This window comes from Notamacropus eugenii, chromosome 6, assembly GCF_028372415.1.
Source record: "Notamacropus eugenii isolate mMacEug1 chromosome 6, mMacEug1.pri_v2, whole genome shotgun sequence".
Lineage (NCBI taxonomy): Eukaryota > Metazoa > Chordata > Mammalia > Diprotodontia > Macropodidae > Notamacropus > Notamacropus eugenii.
In genome coordinates this window covers 190,121,599-190,136,793 of record NC_092877.1, presented here as the reverse complement: position 1 = coordinate 190,136,793, position 15,195 = coordinate 190,121,599, and the positions used below count along the sequence as shown (strand labels likewise).

At 39.9% G+C, this 15,195-nt stretch overlaps 1 non-coding gene across 1 annotated transcript; it reads right to left on the bottom strand.

Annotated features, from left to right (window-relative positions):
• Positions 1-4,415: 4,415 nt before the first annotated feature.
• On the bottom strand, positions 4,416-4,521 carry LOC140512988 (U6 spliceosomal RNA). The gene has a single exon (XR_011970035.1). It is a non-coding gene; the product is annotated as a U6 spliceosomal RNA (small nuclear RNA).
• Between the last annotated feature and the right edge of the window lie 10,674 nt (positions 4,522-15,195).

The following is a 15,195-nucleotide window of genomic DNA, read 5'->3' as shown; positions in this document are numbered from 1 at the left end:
GTGAGAACAGTGGATTCCTTTTTTCATAGGGATGGCTCCACAAAATGATGGCTGTGAGGGCTGGACTGGAAGCAGGGCTTCTTGGCAAGCTCCTTCCCTTCTCTAAAACTCAGTTTATTCAGCTATGAAATAAAGTGATTAGACTAGATTCTATTTCTTGCAGGCCCTTTTCAGCCCTAAAATGTTATGAGGTTGAGTCATTTACTCAAGGTCACATGGTTAGCAGAGTCAGGATTAGAACTTGTCCTTTGATTCCAAACACTGCCCTCTTTTTACTTAAGGTACTGCTTCCCCTTTCCCTTTATTTCTTTGCTAGCTAAAAAACCCATCTGACTGTTATGTCTGCATAACAGCTCCTAAATTCATTGAAAATTAGTAGAGCCCTTTATTAACATTATCTTATTTGAATACTGGCTATGTAGATGTAATGCCATAAATTTTGGTACTAAATATTTTAGTAGATGAATAATCCGTAGCTCTGCTTCATGATTTCTCCTTGTTATCGAATGTAGAGTCTGCAAGGGCCTTGAATCGAGGTTCTCTGACTTTGTGATGTCAAAAACAAAACTTGACCTTCTCAAGTAATGCCAGAGAAAATGAGCACAACATATGTTCTGTCCTTGAAATTCCTGTTATTTTTTTTGATTTATAAGGAGTCTAAAGAAAAATACCATAAATTAAAACACATACTCCTGCATCTTAATTTTTATATAGACTGCAAGGTAGATTTACAGGCATTCAAGACCTGATCCATCATAATTAAATTGTAGTTGTCAGCTTTTTATTGCTATTCTGGTAGATAAATCCTTTATCTCAGAGGTTTCCCATAGTGCTTATCATCATTGCCTCCTGTTTTTATCATAGGTAGGGGATTTGGACTATATTTTTACAAGGTTTTTGACAGAACCATAACTCCTATAGATCTCATGTGTCTCACCTTTGGTTTCATATCTTGACCACAAGAAAATATTATTTAGCTATCTAGAAACATTCTGACTTTCTTTGCTTCTGTAGTTTTCCTTATCTTTGTTTTAAATGAAGATTATTGGCAAATTTTTTTTAAAGGTGTAAGAAACCTTCCATATTTTTAACCTGAAAAAAATCAAGCCTGCTGCTATTTTTGTCTTAAGTATGATGAAATTGAAGTAAGAGGAAATTGATGGTAAAAAAGAAAAAACAGCTAGTGGGATAAATTTTTATTGAGTCTCCAAAGCAAAAAACTGTTAAACATGGGCCTTCCTTTGTTAATAGTAAAATAAAGAAATCTCCAGTGAAAAGATTCCATTTTCTATCTCTTTCCTTTCATGGCCCCCACTATAGGCATTGCTTGGTGCTTGGGCAATATTTATGTATAGGTCACTATCCCATGTGTCACATAACTGGGTCGTATAACTTGGTATAGAATTTGTAAATAGTGGAGTCTTTTTATGAGGATACTAGAAGTAAGAATTTAAACATAATCATTTTTCAAAATTATTTTTTTCTTAAAAGTCTAATCTTTTTCTGAAAAGTCTAATTTTTACCTATGATTCTGGATACAAATCTATTAAGTAAAAGAATCAAGAAAATGACCTTTTTTCTTTGTTTTTACAAAAGTAAGGAGTCCTTTACATAGCCTCATTTTAGAGATTTTTAAATGGAAGGGAGCAAAGTTTCTCCCTACATGGTAAATAGTTCAGGGACATCCAAATTTGAGTCGTTTGGTTCTATGGACAAATAAAAAATGGCATATGATTTCCTTTGATTTTTGTGTTAAGATTCAGTCTTGCCCCTCTTCCAGACTCCCATATTTCTATTAACAGTGAAACCATGCTCCCAGGTTTGTAGTCTTAGAACTATTCTGGAGTCTTGGCTCCCCTTTGCCCTTCCTATTCAACAAGGAGCCCACTGTTGTCAATCGTATCTTCACAATGTCTCACTCATAGGTCCTCTCCCCTCCATTCGCTGTTGATTAGCCATTTGGTGTTGGTGTCTTTGTGACCCCCTTTGGGGGCCTTCTTGGCAAAGATACTAGAGTGGTTGTGCCATTTCTTCTCCAGATCATTTTACAGATGAGGAAACTGAGGCAACCAGGGTTAAGTTACCCAGGATCCACACAACCAGTAAGTGTCTGAGGCTGGATTTGAACTCAGGTCTCTCTGACTCTAAACCCTGTGTTCTTTCCATGGTGCCTCCTACCTGCCCCTTTATTTAAACCATGACTATCCACCTTTGTTCAAGCTTTCATATCCTTTGGCCTAGGGTTTTCTAATACCTCATTGTTCTTCCTGCCTCCATTCTCTCCAGTTTTTAATCCATACTTTATCCAACTACTAATTTAATCTAAGGAATAGTTGTGATCATGGGATCATTTTGAGCCTGTTGTTCGTGGAGCTAGTTCTGCTACCCCAGCTGTTGTTCGCATCCAAGATTCTAAAGTGTTCTCTCATCAAAGTCAATATCTACTTAAGCCCAAGGCCTAGGAGGGACTGCAACCATTAACTGTTACTCGAGGCCCGGACTCACTCCCTCTAGAGTGTGGCCCCCACCAGGCTAAAGTTTTGGAGATGTTGGGAACCAAATTGACCACCTCTCTAGCATTAGCTCTACCCAATGTGGAAAAACCTTTTGTTGAGGTTCAGGGTGATAAGGACCCCAAAATATCTAGATGCAGGATCCTGCCAAATGAATTCGACTCAAGCCTTCTTTTACCCAAAGTAAAACAAAGTTTATTAAGGATTCGCCATATTGGGTTGACTCTTAAGGAGCTTAAGCATTGGTGATACCTGTATTAACAAGTGAACCAGATACAACCTAAGGTAGATTGAGTGTGAGCTAGATTGAATCTGAGCACCTTCATGGGGACAAGAAGAATCTTACATACAGAAAGACTGAGGGAAAAATCCAAGTGTCACCAAGTAGTCTGAGGCTCCAGGGATGCTCTTGACAGGGGAGGTCAGAGGAGAATCTTGATGGGAGTGGCTACTAGACCCTCAGAATAGGATTTTGACCAGATCAGGGGTAGGGAGTATCAATATGGACCTAAAGAGAATGCCAGAGCAAATAAGGAGAATCCAAGGAGCCTTTAAGGTGAGATTTTCCAGGGCCCCCTAGACAAATGGGACCAAAACTTTCCTGGACCAAGAGACAAAGGCCTCAGTTTGGGCTTGTACTCATCACTTTCATTCTGTATGTTGATGAAAGGAGAGGACAGTTTTTGGGAGTCCTAAGCCATTCCTTAGGACCTGACCCCAGGGTAGTAGATGTTTTTACTGACTCAAAATATGCTTTCCACATGTTCTACATGCCCATGGATCAATTTGGAAAGAAAGGGGATATCTGACAGCAAAAAATTCCCCTATCAAACATGCCCTTTTATGTTTTGGCCTTGCCATAGTCATCTTTAATTCCCTCCAGGGAAATTGCCTTTTATGCCAGGGAAATTGTCTTTTCTCTATCCTCCTGTGCCTGTTTGGTCCTTGTTTGCTTAACCTCCTTGCCAGGTTTGTCTCCTCCACAGTCAAAGCCATCAGCTTCCAGCTGACTCCCCAGGCTATGTACCCCTTGTAAGGGACCCAAGGAGGCAGGGACAGCTCTAAAACCCCAGTTTCAGAAGTGAAGACCTTCTCTCCTTACCCCAGAAGAATTTGGGTCCCATTTGTTTGAGGGGGGAATGGTGGGGTACAGACTCAGGGAACCCCCTTGAAATCTCCATGAATCTTCCCATGTGATCTGACATTTGCCTGAGGCCATACACCTTTCATTATGGCTTTGTCCAATTGTCTCCGTCTGCTTCCCATCCATGACCTCCAGATTGCCCTCACTTACTTCCCACCCTACCCCTTCATTGTCTGTTACCTCCTGATTGCCTCCAGCTGCTTCCCACCTTTGTTTCCATCCAAATCCCACTCTCTTGGTTCTGACCTCTAATCACCCCAATCCCATCGATCTTCCTTAGACCCCTCCTCCCATCACCCCCAGAGCCCTTCCACAGTCTTGCTGTATATAAGTTTATAAGTTCTATCTTGTCTCTGTGAAGCTGCTCAGATTCAATCTAGCTGAGATTCAAACTGACTTGCTTGTCAATACAAGTGTCACAAATGCTTAGATTCCTTAAGAGTCAACTCAATATGGTGGGTCTTTAAAGAACTTTGTTTTTCTTTAGCTAAAAGAAGGCTTGAGTCGAATTCATTCAGGCAGGACCTGGGGTGTTGTTATTTTGGGGTCCCATGTACCCCTAACCTCAGTATATATTTCCCTTATCTCAATAAGACTTTGCCTTCTTATATCCACTCTCTCCCTTCCTCCTCTCCCTGTCCTTAAGGATGGGAATTTAGTGAGCCATATGGGGATTCCACAAAAAAATATCAGTAGTATAAAGGTGAATATGAAGTCCAGATTTTGCTTACGAACATTCACAATTCATGTTATTTAAGAAAAATTTGGAACACTTCATGAATTTGTGTGTCATCCTTCTGCAAGGGCCATGCTAATCTTCTCTGTATTTTCCAATTTTAGTGTATGTGCTGCTGAAGCAAGCACAAGCTCTCAGGGCACCCTGAGCCATCTCCAGTCATCCTGATGAATATCTGGTTACTGGACCCAGATGGATCAAGAGAGTGAGATTGGTGACCTTGCACAGTCCTCCCTCACTCAGAACAAAGTCAAATGCAAGTCATGTCATTATTTCTCTGATGTCATGGCCTTCTTTGAAAATGAAGAATGAACATACAGCAATATTGAAGAAAATAATGGTTCATTGTGTCTCCAGGTAGCCTAGAACCACCAACCTGGGAAGCCACTTCACAGTCAGGCTATTTAGCCAAACAACAAAAGGCTTCTGTGTTTGCACTCTATAAAGACACCAACTTGTATATAGAACATGCTTATTTCTGGGTGGAAAACCTCAGTATTATTTCATCTCTCTCTAGGCCTCACCTGTCCTAAACCTAGTCACTTTCTTTGATACTGTGGGAAACAAAGGAAAGTTTCATTTCCACAAGGTCAAAACTTCTAGAGGGGAAAGTTGTTCTGTGACCTAACAGAGTCAGGTAAAGAAGGTTAGAAGTTCCAGGGAAGTCCTGAAGAACTGTTTGAGGGAAAGCCTATCAAGAAGGAGAAAATCCAGCTGAGCTTGTTAATGACACAGTGCCTGTGTCAAAAGATTGTGACCCGAAAGAGAACAGATCAATCTCTCTCTTCCCCTTTCTGAAGAAGGGTGGAGTTCACCTTGGTCAACGTGTTCAATTCCTCCGAACTCAATTTTAGTAAATTTTCCTTGATACCTTTTTGTGTGTCAAGTTCATCTCTACCAAATACTTTCAATCCCTCCACTACTCAGTACATTCTCGGGTAGTTATCCTCCTTCTGATTTCACTTTTCTCCCTTGCTAATCTAGATACTATAGTTAAATAATTCAATTCCATTTTGTCTTCCAGTCTTGAATCCATTGACCTCTACACTGATTAATTAACTAGGAGCAAGAGGAAGAACCCTTCTGCAGGCCTAGAAAGAAATAAGGAATTAATGAATGAATAGGAGGAAAAAGCATTTATTGAGCACCTAGTAGGGGACAAGCATAATGCTAATCAGTGGGGATACAAATGAAAAGAAAAGATTGTTTCATGCCTCTAGGATTTTAGAAATTCAAATGTAGAAGGCAAGATGTGGGGAGTGTGATGACCAGAGGTAGACCCTTTGATCCTGAAAATGATGAGTGGGTCCATAGGAAAATATATTGCTAATAGGCAGTGGTCAAACATTTACTAAGTGCCTGTTATGCTCCAGGCACTGTGCTAAGCACCAGAAATGTAAGTACAAATAAAAATAAAGACAGGCCCTTCTTTCCAGGAGTTTACAATCTAATAGGATTGTAAGGACATACAAGGAACTTCCTTTTTCTTTAGCTAAAAGAAGGCTTGAGTGAATTCATTCAGGCTGGACCTGGGATATGGTATTTTGGAAATAGGATATACAAAAGGAAACTGAAAATGGGAATGGTGGTGGGAGGGAAGAACCATTCAGGGAAATGACAGCTTATATATCAGGTTTTATACATATATTTAAATACATACCACATGTATACTTGCGTTCCCATTAGAAATTGTTAAAAAGGTTTAATTTCATTTCTTGCATTTTTATTCTTAAAACCTAGCACAGTGCCTGGCACATAATAAATGTATATTTTTGCATATGTATTTACATATATAATGTATATTTATATTCTGTATATTTTACACAATGCACACATATACTCAGATATCTGTCTATCTACATGGAAGAGAAATAAGAAAGGGAGAAAGGAGAGAGAAAAGAGGAGAAAGAAGAAGGAAAAAGAAGAGAGAAAGAGAGGGAGAGATGGAGGGAATGAGAGAGAGAGAGAGATGCTTACTCTGTGCAGTCTACTGTGCTAAGAACTAGGGATAAAAATATAAGTTACAAGACAGTTCCTACTCTCCAGGAACCTCCTAAAATGGTGATTGTCAAGAAAAAGTCACTAGTCAGGAGAACAGTGCCTCAGGGCAGAGCTTTCTCCTGGGTAGCAAGGCTGACAGATAATCTGGAAGGTGCATTGTCTCCCCTGCTCCTACCATATGTGGTTGGAAAAACTTTCAGAGATCAGAGGATGGATGCTTTCAAATCCTGATTCTGATTGACTAGCCATGTTGACCTTGGGCCAATCACTTGACCTGTTTGAGCATCAGATTCCACATCTCAAAGATACAAAGTTGAACTGAAAGGCTGCTAAGGTTCTTTCCTGTTTTATATCTATGATCCTATGAACTCAATTCAAAAAGTATTTATTAAATGCCTAGGTGCTGACCTTAGGATGTGATGACAGTCTCAGAGAATTTTGATAGAAATCACTGGTAAATGGTGAAAAAACATATGAATCATTTTGGTCTAAAGAAGTGGGAAAGAAGTAGAAGGAAATTATTCCCGTCTGTGCCCCAAAAGGCAGCTAGGGAATAATATGAGTGAGGGAATGGAGCTAAATAAGGTTTTATTTGTATAGACACGTAAGAATCTAATGCTGGTTGGATATTTTAGAAATAACAACTGTGCAAATATTTAATTTCATAGTCCTAAACTACACAGTTTCATTTTATAAGCGAATCAGTCCTGAAATATAGTAAACTATTAAAATGTCAAACTTTAAAATAATGTGCTTTCTCTTCTAAGAATTACTAGATTGTCAAGTTCGGTACATAGTGTAAACATTAAATACATCAGGATCTTTTTCCTTAGAAAAAGTTTTTGTTCAGGCTGACCGCAATACTAGAATTCTTTCTTCAAAGCCTGGGAACTGTGTGGCTCAATTATTAAAGTTCGACATCTTTTTCTGTGTAGTAATAATTTGGACATATCACTCTTTGGACATAACAGTCTGTCCGAAATGTGTGTGCCTATGTACACATGTGCATGGACACACATTCCTCAAAAGAATACTGTGAACTCCTCAGAAGACATTTGGGAGAATCATCTTTTTAGAGTTTTTCCAATTTTTTGCCTTACTATCAAGCATCTTGCCCTTACGTGAAATCACTATTCCTGAAAGGTTTTGGCATAATTTATCCAGCAGCTTTACAGAAAAGGTCACAGCAAATGTATTTAATGGATTTTTTGTGCTCATGTTTATGATTTTGTTTCTTCCAACAATGTGTTTTTTGGGAAAGTACCATTATTTTGCTTAATTCTGTCACCATTGCTGGAGATGAATCCTTCTCACAAGGACTGCTCCACTGGCTATAACTGGCTATAACTGTCCCAATTCCAGGTTCATGAGTAGGATCTAGGCTGATTTTCTCCTCAAGACATTTAAGATCCAAGGGGGAACACAGTTTTCTGGAAACCTTCAAGATTCAGTTCAAATCCCACTTTCTACTAGAGACCTTTACTAGTCCCCTAAATTTTTAGTGCCTTCCTTCTGAAGTTACCCCCTATGTACAATGTGTATTTCTTATATCTACACAATTGTTTGCCTGTTATCACTCCTTTTAAAATATGAACTCTCTGAGGGCAGGGACTTCAGGTATGCCTTTCTTTGCATCAGAGCCTAACCATGCCTGGCACATAGGTACTTAACAAAAACTTACTTTTATTGCCTTTCTTGTTTGTTTGTCTGTCTGTCTGTCTGTTTTTTAAAGAGGATGAAAAGGAGGAGGAGAAGAAGGTGGAGGATGGCGAGGAAAGCTCATTTCTAAACAAGTGACCTGGAAATTGCCAGAGCTGGAAATTCTCAGGGCCAGATATAACAAGATGCTCTCAAGAGCAATGAAAAGGAAGACCCAAATAAGGGAAAATATTGATATGGGTCGTCAAGAAAGGATGTTTAGAGAAAGAGGCCTGTGGGAGGAGATACCACTTCTAGAAAGGCTGAAATTCCTTTGTAAACACATTCTTTATCTGTTCTGGAGGAGTTAAGAAGTCTGACAAAACATAGTTCCTGCCAGTAGTGAGTGCTTAGAGCCAGCTCTAAGGGATTGGAGAGAGGCATTTGTTAAATTTTCAGTGTGAGCTTTTACACCTCAGAAGTCAGCAAAGGCTACAAAGCTGGGCTTTATTTATTGTTTTATTGATTGTCTAGACTTCAGAAAGTGTTAATAATGCAGGTCAAACTTAAAAATGTGCTTTTTAAAAGGTAGTTGTTAAACATTTACCAGTACATCCTGGCTTCATGGAGCTTGCAATTTATTACAGGGGTATGACCTAAAACAACAACAACAAAAAGCTTATACAAAATAAAACGGTGTCTAGGAATGAAATAATGAACTCTTGGACAAAAGAAAATTCACAATTCCAGCTTGGGATAAAGGAAGGAATTAGAGAAGGCTACTCTCAAATACCATTTTTGGAAAGTAGATTTTTCTTATCCCTCTAATTGCTAGTTCTATGCCACCCAAACTAACTTATGCTTAATTACTATCTATCTATCTATCTCTATCTCTATCTCTATCTATATATGTATGTATGCTTTAGATTAAAATTATGAATATTTATTTATGTATTTGTGGACTCATGCATTCGAATTTAGACTTACTGAGATTTGAGACTTTCACTCTAAGTACTTTTATTCCCATTGCCTAGCACAAGGCCATTTCTCCAAGTTTTCTTCCTTCTTTTCTGCCTTCTGAGTAATGCTGTAGATCACCTACTTGGTCTCTGGCCTTCAGAGTGAGAAAAATATCATTCCATGTGGTCTCCTGCCTTTGAGATAAGGAGAGAAATGTCATTTTATCATGTTGAGAGAAATGCTTTTTAAATAATTAATTATTTGGAAAATTCAGTTTTCGTTTTATTATTTTTTCCTCTTCCCACATCCTCATTCTCTGCTAGGTCAAGCTAGCATATGAAGGACATTGTTGATGGATGAGATTGCCCAAATCCCTGAAGTACAAGCCTTTGGAGCATGGCATAATGCTAATGAGAATTAAAGTTCTTCCCCATCCATGGGGACTGCCCATTAAGGGAAGCTTGATTATGGGAGATTTTTTTTTTGTTGGAAGACCACACCTTTTGTTAATTTCTAATGAGGCTCTGGTTGTCAAGGGTTTTGATGCCCCCTGTCTCTAAAAAAGTGTGTATATACTCTGAGGTGAGGCTTTACTTTGGGGCTTATTTTTTGGAAGAAGGTTTGTATGCCAGATGAGATTCTGGGAAGTCACTAAGGAGCCCCCCACCTGTCTTTGAAAACCCAGGTGTTGGTGCTTCTCTCTCTGGTAACTATGTATGTGTTGCTTATGGTCAGACAGTTGGAAGCCCTGTCTGTTGATCTTTGTTTCTCTGTATTTTCTCTGAAGTTCAGGATACTGACATTTTCCCCTAAACTAAGTCAATGATATATATGCTTGATTAAAGTAGATTATGAACCCCTCAGAAGTTGCTTTCCTTTTAGAAAAGCAGATCTAAGAACCTGTACAGCAGGCCCTCTTGTGTATACCAGGGTCCTTGCTGATACATCTGAATGGAAGTTGTTGTCATACCTAATTAGAAAACCTTACAAATAATTTAATCTAAGGTGAATTTCAGTCCATTGTGTTCCACCTACGCAGGTCTGATAAACGGAGGACCCCCTTTTGTCTAGATTGCATTAGGTGGGGGTAGTCTGGATAAGAAAGAAGTCTCTTTCTCTAAGACTGAATGATCAGAGTCCCAACCCCCTAGCCCCTCAATACAGTAAGCCTACCTCTCATTATAATATTCATCCTCATTAATTGTTAACCAATCAGAGTTGATTGCCACCCTCAGGAACACCCATTCTTCTAAGGGCATATAAGCATTGAATGGGTTCCATGAGGGGTCTTTGGCATTCCATAGTGCTACCAGTATGATTAAGAACATGAGAAGCCATGACTCTCAAACTTTTTACACATCACAATGTGTAGGTATCTTTCCTTCTGGGTTAGGAGAGAAACACCGTTACTCATTCCAAAATGACTTATCATCTCTCAACTGGTCATACTGTTGCAGTCTGGGAGCCATATTGAGGTTTGGGGTGCTCAGGACCCCAAAATACTGACACACTGGGTCCTGATGAATGAATTTGATTTAAGCCTTCTTCCAGCCAAAGTAAAACAAGTTTATTAAAGGTTCACCATGCTGGGTTGACTCTTAAGGAGTCTAACCATTTGTGATGCTTGTATTGACAAATGGGTCAGATAGAATTTCAGTTAGACAGAGTTAGAGCTGGATTGAATCTGAGCACCTTCATGGAGGTGAGATGGAACTTATATACAGAAAGTCCGTGGGAAAGATCTAGAGGTGATCTAGTAGTCTAGGAGGAGGGTCTAAGGAGGATCTTGATGAGACTGGGGTAATTAGTGATGTAATTAAGGGTCGGAAATAGCTGGAGGCAATTGGGAAGTATCAGTCAATGCAGGGCTTGGGGTAGGAAGCAAGTGCAGCAATCCAGAGGCAACAAACAATTGGAGGGGTAGGTTAGGTTAAGGGTAACAGATTTGAGTATGAAAGGCCAGGTGAAAGGAGGTTCTCAGAGTCTGAACCCCATCAATACTCTCCTGCTATGGTATCGGCATAGCACACCGAGAAGAACAAGTCTTATGCCTGACCAGCAGGCTGCCCATCCTCCTGTGGAGCTTGTGAGTAAAAGAATGAGGCAGGAGAGTGGGTCATGAAGCAACTCCAATTTATTCAAGCAAGCATTCTGATTATATAGTCTCTGCCAGCTAGCCTAGTGAACCATGGTAACACACACAAACAAACCTGAAACTATAGTAATGAACACAAGCTGGAACTATAGTAACAAACACAAACCAGGGGTGGGGCCTTCCCTTCCAGCGCCATCTTGTTCACCCTTCCCTGCACTGGAGTCAGTTTACCTGATGTCCATCAGTGTGGCGTCCCAGATGGTGTGGCGGTCAGCGCCCCTTACAACTCCCCCTTTTTGTTTTAGACCCGATGACCTTCACAGGTTTGTACATCTCTCAACTTGAATTGATTTTCAGTAAGCATCCACATTGTATCTTTTACAGTTCATAGGGCACATTTGAGACACACTGGTACAAGACATATAACAATCAGGATAACAATACCTCCTGACAACAGTGGACCTAGCCAATTAAACCATGAGGTGGAATGACCAAACAATTGCATCATGTCCGAAACAAAATTTTCAGGTATTAACCTTTTTGTCCCTTGAGTATTTATATCCAATGTCAATTTTCCAACAGTTTCATTTCACTTGAAACTTTGGCGAGTGTTAAACCATGTAACTGAGCTCTTATTTCTTCCCAATTAAATTCAGTATCATTGTACAATTTGTTCATCATACAAAAATGACAATATCTGTAATCACATCTTAAAGCCAACTGTGTTTCTATGGCCTGCAGTTCATCTCCAATAGCTATTACATCATTTCTTAACATTAGAATGGCCTGGTAGAATTCGTGATCCATCCTCAATTGTTCCCTAAATCCCACTGATACATTATTTGTACAAACACCAAAGATAGCCCTTTACCAGTCCTGTAAAGTTGAAATGTCTACTAATGTCCAAAGGTCCAATACTGGTCCTCACCCTGGATCACTGTTAGAAGCAGTAAGATGCAGCTGACTAATTTCATGGCTCAGGAGTTGTAGTTTCTTCTTCTTTCTCTGGCAGAATCCCTGTGATTTCTTCCTGGTGCTGTATGACCCGTAGTCTTTTCACTGGTACCCAGATCTCCTTGTCTCCTGTAAAGATACAAGCATAACCCTTGCCCCAAGTTAATATGGCATCATGTTCTAGTGGTCAGTCTGAGCTGACCATGTATTTCATGGCAGACGTAAGACCGTACTCATCGAATTTTAAAAAATTGATTGTGTAAAGTGCTAATTTCAATTGATTAAAAAACTAAACGTGTATAGTGCCAGTGCCAATTTCCAAAAATTGATTGTGTGCCGTGAACCTGTGATTGTGTGCAGGGGACCTGGGTCCCGAAACTCCCCCTTTTTGTTTTTGGACATGTTGTTTTATGGTGTGGTTCACACGTTCTATTATGGCTTGTCCTGTGCGGTTATAGGGGATCCCAGTCACATGAGAAATTCCGAATTCTGAAAGGAATTTTTGGAGGGCCAAAGCAGTGTATGCTGGGCCATTGTCTGTCTTTAATAGTCGTGGGATACCATGGGTGGCAAAACATTGAAGCATATGACTACACACGTCCTTAATTGACTCTCTGGTATGAAGTGTACTTCCTACATTTTGGGCACGGTGTGGTTGGTCTCCTTCTAAAAGTTGGTCTATTTCCCTGGCCCTGAAGTCTCTTTCTCTCCTCTATGTTGTTTCTACAATCCCTCTTGTAATGTCCTATTTGTCCACATGGAAAGCATCTCACCTTTGGTCTCGCCAGTTTCAACATTAAGCTTAGCAGTACGCTCCTTCAGGGTCCTATTCATCCTTTCTACCTGGCCTGAATTCTGGGGTCCAAGTACATGTACTCAAGCACTCCACCCTGTCTCCCTTTAAGCAGATGGGACCCAACATATTTTGGGATAAGGGATGAAGGTCTCGGCTTCTGAAACTGCTTCCTGCTGAGACTGGACGTAGAGCTGACCCTACCTCACAGGGTCCCAACATTGGAGGGGTTAGGTCTTTAACCAGTATAAGGAACTTGATGATTCAGAGGGTAATAGGTGATATTACAATTCTCAAGAAAGGGACGTCTCTCTACCTGGTGGAGGGAGGCAACTTACAAAAACTGAAGCACAATTTTTATACCCTAACATAGAGAATCCAACTTAATTGCTCATGTGGCTTTAGAAAAGAGGGGAGATTTGAGTAACTTTTGGGTACCCTCCAAGTTTCAGCTACAGCCCACAGCACTTTCACAAAGAAAGCTGGTAGCTGGTAAGGGGGGAAAAACCAACTGACCGTCCACAAGCCCTGGATACCTGAAACTCAGGTATCCAAGGAGAGAGACCTTATGGAAGAGAAATTTTATGTAGCCACTATGCAAGTACTATAACTAACCAAATTCTTAGGTATTACAGAATTCCTAAATATAAAACATCTTTGGCTCTGTTAGAATTCAGATAGGAGTGAAATTTTCCAATCATGCAGTATCTGTATTATAGCCAGACTCAGGAACAGTCAGGTGGGAAACATTCCTTTATAAAAGGACACAGTAGGGAAACTGACCAGGAGGATCCCATCCTAGATTGAGACTAGAATTGTCCCCTTGGTTTTTCCTCTCCAGATACAAATTTCACCTGATAACACTACAGGATGAAGGATCACAGTCTCTCTGAGTAATTTCTGGCATATTCTTTCAGATACTGATTTAATGCAGACGACTATATCCAAATTCAAACTTAAGCAAAAATATTTATTGTCCCAAATGCTTTTATCTTAAACAGCAAATTTCACTAATCCCAACTTAAAGCCAAATACAGTTATTTGTATTACCATGGAGTTGAAATAAGCAATGAAGATTAACAGGACTCACATACATAAGAGATTTCATTTCAGATCCTTCCTTCTCAAATTTAAAACTTGTCCTGATTTAAAAGCCAATTGTTACAACTTTTGAGCAAGTCACATTCATTATTTATGAATTACACAAGCCAAACAATTTTCTTAGGACTGATGACCATGTCCACATGAAAGGAGCCTTGGCAGTTTTACAAAATAAAAGTAATTGGCATGAATCCCATACCTGCCAACCCCAAACATATAGGAGGACTGTTCTGAATGGGAAGAACCAGTCTAAATAAATTATTACTCCACTAATTTCTTTCCACACATAGTAATCCATTAACAATTTTAGGTTTAGCATTAAAACAGCAGCTTTTTAGCTGTAACTTTTTTAACAGGTAAAGGTGAAAATACCTGGTTTTCTAAATAACATAACTTTTCCAACATCTTTTAGTTTCAACAAAATTCAGATTACAAATTGCTTTCTCTAACACCATTTCTGGATTATAGGGTAAAATAAAAATCTTGATGGTTCTAACTTTTACTCAAGAAAATTTCTCATCTGTGGACACTCCTTAAAAATGTTTTTGAAAGAAAAAGTTGTGAAACTGCAAGTGGAAGTGTGGGAGACTCTGGAACAAAGTCCAGTGGCTCCTAGTCTCCTCCTTTCCACGTTGGAGTTTCAAAGCTTTATCTCTGAGGTGTCTTTTTTCTTTCTTCAGTAGGTTTCTCAATTTATCAGTTAGCTCTTTAACACTGTCCTGCAAATCCTGCACCATCTGTCTGTTCTTCCATCTCTCTTCTAAGTTTGGATATATGGGTGCTGGCTGCCTTTCTGGGCTATTGTCCCTTGTACTACTCTCAGACCCTGACGGGGCTGTCTGTGAGGATGTGATGAATGTTCTCATTTGCACTGCCTTGCCACCATCTTCTATGAACACATTCTTTAGCATGTTATATAAGAAGAATGTGTACTGACCCTGACTCAGCTTTTGTGAGCTTTGCCCCATTTCAATTTTACTCACGGTTACACCTCGTCTCACTCGAGCTGAATGTACACGTCTTCTCCTGTGTCTTCTTCTCAGACCCGCTTCCAGGAGGCACTCAGTGAGACAAACAGGCTATGGTTTCCTGTTGCGCTCAGGTACCCGCTTTTGACCCTGTCCTGATAGCTCCTGTACACTGTCTAGGCTTCTGGAGAGCCTGACTCACTCTGGGGGTTACTGAGGGAACTGACTCCCTCAGATGGGGTTCCTGAGGGACCTGACTCCCTTGGCTGAGCTTCCTGCTCCTTTCCCCTGC